General features: G+C 40.4%; 1 pseudogene; it reads right to left on the bottom strand.

Moving 5' to 3' along the window:
• Window positions 1-8,651: 8,651 nt before the first annotated feature.
• Window positions 8,652-9,452, bottom strand: LOC132431874 (patatin-like phospholipase domain-containing protein 4 pseudogene; annotated as a pseudogene).
• Window positions 9,453-9,719: the final 267 nt, after the last annotated feature.

The following is a 9,719-nucleotide window of genomic DNA, read 5'->3' as shown; positions in this document are numbered from 1 at the left end:
TCCATGCAGTTTCTGGGGGCCCAGTGGTCCAAGGGCATAAGGGAAGATCTACTGTTTAACCCCTCATTTTCTACACTCCATGAGAGCTACCCCCCATCCTTTTTTTTTTTTTTTTTTTTCTTTTGCGGTACGCGGACCTCTCACTGTTGTGGCCTCTCCCATTGCGGAGCACAGGCTCCGGATGCGCAGGCCCAGCGGCCATGGCTCACGGACCCAGCCACTCCGCGGCATGTGGGATCTTCCCGGACCAGGGCACGAACCTGTGTCCCCTGCATCGGCAGGCGGACTCTCAACCACTGCGCCACCAGGGAAGTCCGTCCCACCATCCTTTTAGTGCACTTATTTTCCACTTAAATTATCAGAGCTGGTTTCTGTTACTTCTAACACAACCTCTCTGACTAATGTGCTCTCTACCTCCAAATCTCAGGCTTGAGAAAGTTTTCAGCCCCTCACAGTTCCTAAGGGGCTAATAGTGTTTATTGCCTCCTCCACATCCCTCGAAGGACTACCCAGGTAATTTCCCAGTGCCGTGAGAACTGCTCACTTTTTCCTCTTGATGCTTACCAGTATCTCTGGTATTCTTTATTCCCATCCTTGTCTACCATTTATCCCTGCTGATAAGATACACTTAGATTATCCTTAGAATAATATCCTGGCCTCTGTTCCTAAGTGCATCCCCTTCCAATTCTCTTATCTAGGCCCAACGTCTCCCATTTCCTCAGTCTTGACAAAATAACATCATCAATTATTCTGTGTCCATTAATGTTACATTTCATATCTCCTCTTTCACGCTTGTGACTCCGGCTGTCCTTCCAGATTGCATTTGCTGATCATATTACCCTGCCTGGTATCCTCATCCTCTCAACCTTAACCCAAAACAAGACCTCAAAATCACATGGGTGATATCCAACCCACATCTGCTTAATCTGAATCTTTGGCAGTGAGGCCCAGCAGAGGGACCATGTATTTCTAGAAGCTCCCCAAATCATTTTATTCATAGCCATTTAGAATATACAACCTCACATTATGGCTTTACTTTCAATGGTCTCTCCCTCTGTCTGCATTTAGAGTTCTGCATACTCAGCCTTGATGGCCAGTATTCAGGATCACTCTTGAGCCAAGGGATTTGGACCTTCATTCTCTCCAAAGAAGAAATGGTTTCTAACCTATTTTACAATATCACTGGCTAGTTCAGATCACCTTGGAATGGAACCAGATTGAGCAACCAGAGTTGTTTGGGGTTTTTTAGGCTCTGGAATGATCTCTGTCTCCTCGTTAGACACCTATGTTCAATTATAAGCCCACAAACTTAATTGTTACCTAGGTATCAGGTCCCCTCTAATACCCGTTCACGTCACCATCCTTCATAGCACTTATTGGCGGGTAATAGTATGCCTATTTTATAATTATTTACTATACATTTGTCTTTTTCACTATAAGTTTGATGAAAACAGGGATTTTGTTTTGTATAATTCATAGAACAGTGTCTAGTACATAGTAGATATTCAATGAGTATATGTTGAATAAGTGAATAAATGCATATCTCCACCTAGACCTTTCATAGACACCTCAAATATAACATGTCTTAAAAGGAATTATTATCTTTTCCCCAAATCTTTCCTCCTCTACAGGTTGTCTTTTTTTCTTTTAATTAAACTTTTTATTTAAGAATAGCTTTAGATTTACAGTCATTGATCTGTTTACCATCTCTATGGTTTTGCCTCTTCCAGAATGTCATGTAAATAAAAATCATTCAGAATGTGGTTTTTTCATACCGGCTTCTTTCACTTCGTGATATACAATTAGTGAAATAAATCTATGTTTTTGCATGGCACGTTATCTCACTCTTTTTCTCACTGAATACTGTGTTGTGTAGATGTACCACAGTTTGCTTACCCTTCACCTATTGGAGGACATCTCAGTTGCTTCCAGATTTTGGTGATTTTGATAAACTGTTATAAAGATTCACGTTTAGGTTTTGTGTAGACCTACAGCCTGACACCAGCTGGAATAAATATCTAGAAGTGCAGTCGCTGGATAAGACTAGTTAGCTCCTTAAGGAACTGCCGAACTCCAGGGACTGCACCATTTTGCATCACTACCAGCAATGAATGAGAGTTCCTGTTGCTCCGTATTCTCACCAGCAACTGGTGGTGTCATTTAAAAGAGATTTATCCATTCTAATATGTACAGTGGTATCTCTGTTGTTGTAATCTTCCTTTCCCGAATAACAAATGATGTTGAGTGTTGGTTTGTCTTGTTGAGTGTTTGACATATGTGGTATGCAACCCACTGTTTACCGCCTTCTGTCCCCCACTATCTCACAGACGCTCTAAGAGCAGAGACTTGCAATATCGTATTCAGCTCTGCATTTTCTAAACAGTGCCTGGCACAGAGCAGGCATTCATTAAGTGTGATAGCTGACTGGATGACTATCTTGGGACTGAAGGTGAGGACTGGTGGTCTTATTCTTCAGAAGAGAAGGACCACTGTATTTTGCCCATTTAAGACTGCATTAAAGCAGTGGAAGTAGGATCCTGATAATAGGCTTGAAGAGCTCAACTGTCCAAAGCCAGAAGATAAACATAAATCTCATTCATTCATTTATTCTCTACTATTTGCCAAGCACTATAGGCTCAGTGCTCCCCCCTTCCATCTCCCATGCTAGGGGTTAAAATTAAAGCTGCAAAGTGTCTGCTTGCTTATTTGGTCTAGCATGAGACTATCTGTATTTTAAATATGACATGAGAATAAAACTCATCTCTTTCCTACTTCATGAACAGGCTCCACATAGGGTCTCAGTGGAATACTGTTTATTGCTGTATCAAACGTTAATTATAATCTCCATTAGGATTACATTCTGTTCTAGAATGGGAGTCCATAAGAGCTTGAGAATGAGTTTTCAGAAAGAAACAAAAGGCCAGGAAAAAAAATCTCATCCAAAAAGCACACACTTAAGAACCTATGCCATATGTATCCATACGCATGCTGAGAAATCTAGTGATTTTATTTGCTAAGTGTGTTGTCTCATGTGCCTTCCACCTAATTTGTTTGACCACAGCATTACACAGGACACACACACACACACACAAACGCTCAAAGCTCTTCTATTTTAAAATCCCCCAAATGCCACAAGATCTGAGTTTATGAACGTTGAATAAACTTGGGCCGTAGGGAGTGTAGAGAGGATCTGAATGCATTTTAACTGCCAAGCGAGTTACAAGTATGAGGCACAAAGACCCTGCTGGACACTGTTCAGAAGGGCTCAGGACCTCCATCCTACAAGACCCACTGTGAGCCAAGCTTAGTGCCCTAATGGAGTGAAGTTTAGGCTCCCGGTCATGTCGAGAATTACCTCAATACAGTTTTATTGGTGTCTCAAGATTTTATCTTTAAAAGAAAATAAGAATGAGATGTTTGTCTTTTACTAATTTAGATGCTTCCAGGAGAAAGTATTGAAGTACTCAGAGGTGTTTATGAGGTTTATCAGGTGACTGAAGTTTAGGAGAGAGAAACAGAGAAGGGAGAAAGTAGGAGGAAATGGAGAAAAACTCAATTTATAGGGATAGCTTTGTTTTTCCACTAGCAAATATTATATATCATCTCACCACCTTTAAGATGGTTTCCTGTGAATAACTTTAATGTTTCTTTTATTCTTTGGTAATTATGATAATGTAAACTTTAATCATTTATTCTTTTTTTTAAACTCATGCTAGATCCAGAAACCCCCCTCCATCTACTAGTTGCCCTAACTCCTATAAATCATCTTGAGTTGGCATAAGTTAATTGAAGTCTCATGGGAAAAGCCTATTATGAATGGAATGGATTCCAGTACCTGCTCTTTCTGATAACCTACCTTTGCAGTCTTCATTTTCATCCTGTGAACTTTTTGCGCTATTCTCCTGTCGCCTTGTACTATAAGTTCTCCCCTCTCATATATTCACATGCTTAACATTTTCCTCCTTCTTCCCTTTGTTTATCTGTTCTTTTACCTCCCTCCCTGCCTTTGAATGTTCTCATTTACCTTTGGGTTCTTGCTGGACCACAGCTCTTTATCCTCCGGGCAAGCTTAGCGTTTAGTGGTAGTGAGAACAGGCATTGGTCATTGCCAAGGCACGTTCAACTTTTAAGGTACTTAATGGTTTCCGCGTTATTTTATACTTAATTCTATTTTTGCTTCTCCCAGCTCTCATTAGATTATGCATGTGCGGATGATTCATCTTTGCATCTGCCAGAATTCCTAGACTATATTTCATGCTCCCTTATTGTCTGTTGGATGAAGATAGGAATGAATGAATGCACAAATAATGAATGTATGAATTTTACTTGTTTCCAAGGGACCCACCCTGACATATCCCTGGAGACACTGTCCATGGATGCCAGGCCAGCTTTCCAGCCCTCCCATAAAGAAGCCAAGGGGCATCACGGCCCTTTTCAGTTTGGTTGGTTTTAGAACTGCTTTAAAAAGTAATCCACTTTCATTTTTCATGAAATCCAGGGAAATCCTGCATCATTGAAACAATCCAAATGAAAGTAAATCAAAGTGAATTTAAAGTATTATTGCAGATATAAACACACAAAAAGGTTATTTGTCATTTTCCCACAAATGGGGCTAGAACCTAGATAGCATCTTGTATTTTCTGAGAGCTGACATTGACTAAGGTTTCTTTTTTTTTTTTTTTTTTTTTTTTTTTGCGGTACACGGGCCTCTCACTGTTGTGGCCTCTCCCGTTGCGGAGCACAGGCTCTGGACACGCAGGCTCAGCGGCCATGGCTCACGGGCCCAGCCGCTCTGCAGCATGTGGGATCTTCCTGGACCGGGGCACGAACCCGTGTCCCCTGCAACGGCAGGCGGACTCTCAACCACTGCGCCACCAGGGAAGCCCATGGTTTCTTTGATCAATGCATATAAGAAAGGAACTAGAAAGACCACACTTGGATAAGACAAAAGTCTATATGGCCATTGTTTATTTTACAGTAGAACACAGCATAACTGCCAACCATTGAAGCAGGTAACTAGTAGTTCTACCAACTCATCTTTAGGTAACTGCCTTATATATTACATAAAAACATAAATTTGTGTTCTCCTCTCATTAATTACATTTTATCATAATTATGTCATCATGCATATAAACTTGTAAAATTATCATATACCAAAAGTGATTTTTAAAAATTAATTTATTTTTTATTTATTTATTTTTGGCTTCGTTGGGTCTTCATTGCTGCACGTAGGTGTTCTCTAGTTGCGGCGAGCAGGGGCTACTCTTCGTTGCAGCGCGCGGGCTTCTCACTGCAGTGGCTTCTTTTGTTGTGGAGCATGGGCTCTAGGTGCATGGACTTCAGTAGTTGTGGCACGCAGGCTCAGTAGTTGTGGCTTATGGGCTCTAGAGCACAGGCTCAATAGTTGTGGCACATGGGCTTAGTTGCTTCGCGGCATGTGGGATCTTTCTAGACTAGGGATCGAACCTCTGTCCCCTGCATTGGCAGGAGGATTCTCAACCACTGTGCCACCAGAGAAGTCCCTCCAAAAGTGATTTAACAGCACATTTCATGCCACTGATAAGCACAGACTCTTAATCATCTCAGTAAAAGAGATGTTAACGTTTCCTCTTATTCTGGATTCCCTACTCTCTCATAGCAGACTGCCATCTCTTTGTCTCCAATGTTCCATGCACCTCCCAGTCTTCCATGCACCTCAAAATCTATTCATGGAATAGAAGGTAGACTTTGGGGGAAACGGTGGAATGTATAGATCGCTATGGATCTACCTTAACCCATAATAGACTTTACCTTTTCAATCTCAATTTTAAGTTGTAAATATATAAATTATTCTGCTATTGAAGTACCCAAATTAGAATTTGTCCTTAGAAGATATCTCAAACATAGAGCAATTCAGTGTTTTGCAAAATATTAGGCTTTCTTTTTCATGTAAATGCCACAGGCAGACAGGATTCTGTGCCTGCTCCTACCTCTGTGCGTTTCCTGAATAAACATCTAGAGTTTGATAATCTATCATCCGCGTGCAGCTCATCACCTTAAAGGCATGATTAAACGAGGGAATCACAAAAGCCATTGGTACAACACACAGGTATATAAGCACAACAAAGGAAATTTTCTGTCAAAGCAGTGCCAAATTAATTTGCCCCTCCGTATTTAATCACGCATGATAGGTTTTATTGCTGCCTCTGTAATCTTACTTTTATTAAGACTGCTATCAAACTCAGAATTCAAGGATTTTATTACCTCAGGTGCCTCACAAATATAAAACAAAGCATATTTATGCATAGGAATTTAGAGTCACAGCTAATGAATTCATTTTTATTTTTACCTTCAAAGTTAGTCTACGTATGTAGAAAATTCTTATGGTGAATATCTTAATTTCTTTACAATGGAAATATAATTAATATTGGTAGGTGTGTTCATACTCCTTCTCTTTAAAGAAGGATGCCCCCAAACCCCATTTGGCGTAATTTCCTGAGAACTACCTGTGTGAAGACACAAAGACACATGGTACATACACTTGAAATGATAATAATTAGAAAGTTAAAATGACTATAATTGAAGCCAAACAGAGCAGGTACTCAAAACAGAACACTTCTTAATTTTCTCCTGATGTTTTTAAATACCTATGTATTTAGTGTCTGCCTCTTTTTTTTTAGAGTGTAAGTTCCAGGAAGGGAGAGATTTTGTCTTACATATTGATGTATCCTCAGTGTCTAGAACATTGTCTGGCATAGACAGTGTTCAATAAATATTGATTGAATGAATAGGATCCAGAGTCACTCTGTAGCTAAGTGTAGAATGAGCAGTGCTAACCCACACATAGTCCCTGTGTACTTGGAATTACCAGAGAAGACCTCAGGAAAGAAGTTATACTTAAAGTTGGATGGGAAGGATGGGTAGGTAGCCTTTCACTTCTCGATTTACTTCTGCCAACAGATTAATACCCTGAAGTCATCAGTCATTACTGGGATGATAAATCCTTGGGCATATCAAAGATTCTTCTTTTAAAGAGTTTTACGTTTTAGCATCTATTTTGACCAGTTCAGGCCAAAACACCATAGTAAACAAAGCAAAATAAAATGAATACTCAGGAACGCATCATGCCTTAAGTACATGCCTTAAATGATTTACTGGCTGGGGCCACTGATGGTTACACTTGCACGTGAGGATCCTGGCAGCGCATAGACCTCACTTGAAATGTTTCAGAGGACAGGTCCTGACAAAACAAAGCCCGTGGCAGGGCAAGTGTAGTTTCTTTGAATAACAAGTTTAGAGGGAACTTGGATTACTTTTTAAAGCAGTTCTAATACCAACCAAACTGGAAAGGGCCCATGATGCCCCTTGGCTTCTTTATGGGAGCACTGAAAAGCTGGCCTGGCATCCAGGGGCAACGTCTCCAAGGATATGTCAGGGTGGGTCCCTTGGAACTCATGCTACAATGAAGTATGTTTGTATTCTAGACTTTACATTCACTCTAATTGTAGAAAGCAAGGTTTCAGTTCTGCTAAAGTCATAGCAGAGTTATGTGCCTTTATTATGATTAGATACCCTTATTGAGAACACATACATTTGGAGAAATGTGCATTGAATTTGGGAGAAATAGTGACATGATGGAAAGTACACAGATGCCAGGGTCAGACTGTCTTGTCTTTATGACTCGACTTAAATGTAACAGCAGTGTGATCTTGGGGAAATTAATTAACTTTTGGTAGCTCCACATTTTTTTCATTAAAAAAGAGACTACTTTAAGGATAAAATATCTAGAGTAGTACTTGGCCCATGGTAGGGATTAATTAAGTGTAGTAGTGAAAGTAATAATAGCTATTATTTATTAAGCATTTACTGTGAACCAGAAACTAAAAAGTATTTCATATTTATTATCCCAATTGCTCCTCACAAAAATGCTATGAAATGGGTATAATTATTATCTTTACTCAACAGACTTAACAGGCCTGGGAACTGTGATTCAAAAAATGTTAAATAACTTTTCCAAGCTCACAGAGCAAGAAAGTGGTAAAGGTGGGATTAAATCCAAGAAAAATGACTGAGCTTGAATCCGAGATTTCAGTCGCTTTGTCAAACTTCCTTTCCAAATAATAGGAAATTTGTGTTAAATAATAATAATTAATGTGGTATACTATCAGTCTCAAGCACATTGGCTTGACAACATAGCAAAATGGAAGGAGAATAATTAACTAAACAACCAGAATTTATTGAGTTACTCCTATGCTCCAGGTGCTGTGCCTTATACGTTTTCTCACTTAATCTTCAGAGGTGGATATTATTATTCTGCATTTTATAAATGTTGAAACTGAGGCTTAGAGAGGTTAAAGCACTTGCTTTAGTCACTTACAAGGAAGAGAAGTCACTTACAAGTCACTTCCACAAGGAAGAGAAGAGTTCAGAAGTGAAGAGGGGAGGGTGGCAATGGCTGGGAGTGTGGCAGGAGAGGTAGTCAGGGCCAGACGTCCAGGGCTGTAGATGCCTTGCTGTGGACCTTAGTCTTTATCCTGAGTAATAGTTCTAAAACAGAGAATTAATATGATCAGCTAAGACATTTCTTTTAGGCTTTGAAAAAAAAGATTTCATTAGAAACCTCCATCAAAAACAGTCTGAAATGTGTTTTGCATTATAAAGTTTTAAACATTCTATTCAAACCAACTTTCTTTAAGTAAAAACTTGATGGCATCATCAAAGCCATGTTGATACAGTAATTCCATTATCCTCTTGCTTGATGGGGGAAGGGCTTGGTTAAGTCTCACCCAGTTTACCCTGAACAGTATGTCCTGGTTGGCGCCATTAACATAGAGCTCCAGCTGCCTTTTGTCCTGCAGGGAGATGTCCAATCATCCACTGAATGGTGGCCTATAGGCAGGATGGGAAGGCAGATGGTGAAGCCTCCATCCGCCCACTTCTTAACGAGGTCCCCCCGGAAGGAAAACTGGAGACTAAGTAGTTTTCTCTGGTCTTGGTGTTGGTGACGGAGACGTTCAGTCGGTGGTGGGCCAGCTCATGTGCGTTGCAGGGGAGAATCAACTCCATTCCGCTCCTTGGATGGCAGATGACGAGCAGGACATGGCAGCAATCTTCCCTCAGCTAAGACATATTTTAAAAAGATATCTCCAATATCAAGGTAGTGGGTCCCCTTAGAGAGCTCAGTGTGGCACAGAACTATCAGTGGGCTGCCTAGATTCCCACTAATCATATTTCCTCCTCCTGGGCACTGAGAAGGACTATATTCCCCAACTTTCCTTGCAGTTACGTTGGGTCCACGCAACTGAGATCCAGTAAAAATGATGTTCACTCCTTTCAGGTCTGACTATAAATCACCCTGGGCAGTACTTCCACACTCTTGTTTCCCTTTCCCCAATGACAGTGGTAGTTGTGGACAGAAAATGGATCCCTGATTTATCACTTACAAGACTCCCAGCAGGACCACTGACCTTCATTGCTCTATGCAATATTAATCAAAAGGAGAAAACATGTTTTATTGTATTAAGCCACTGAAATCTGGAGTTTTATTTGTTACAGTCGATCAATCCTTTTCCTTCCTAGCCTCTCTTGACTAATTAATATTCTGTATTCTCATAGGAGGAAAAGTACTTCCTATGGTATGCATGAAAGCTAAGATTGACAAGGCATGTGATCCTGATCATTCTATTTTATTTTTGCGGTACGCGGGCCTCTCACTGCTGTGGCCTCTCTGGTTGCGGAGC

Source organism: Delphinus delphis, chromosome 10, assembly GCF_949987515.2.
Source record: "Delphinus delphis chromosome 10, mDelDel1.2, whole genome shotgun sequence".
Taxonomy (NCBI): domain Eukaryota; kingdom Metazoa; phylum Chordata; class Mammalia; order Artiodactyla; family Delphinidae; genus Delphinus; species Delphinus delphis.
Note: the sequence above shows the minus strand (reverse complement) of the source record. Positions and strands in the feature narration are given on the sequence as shown.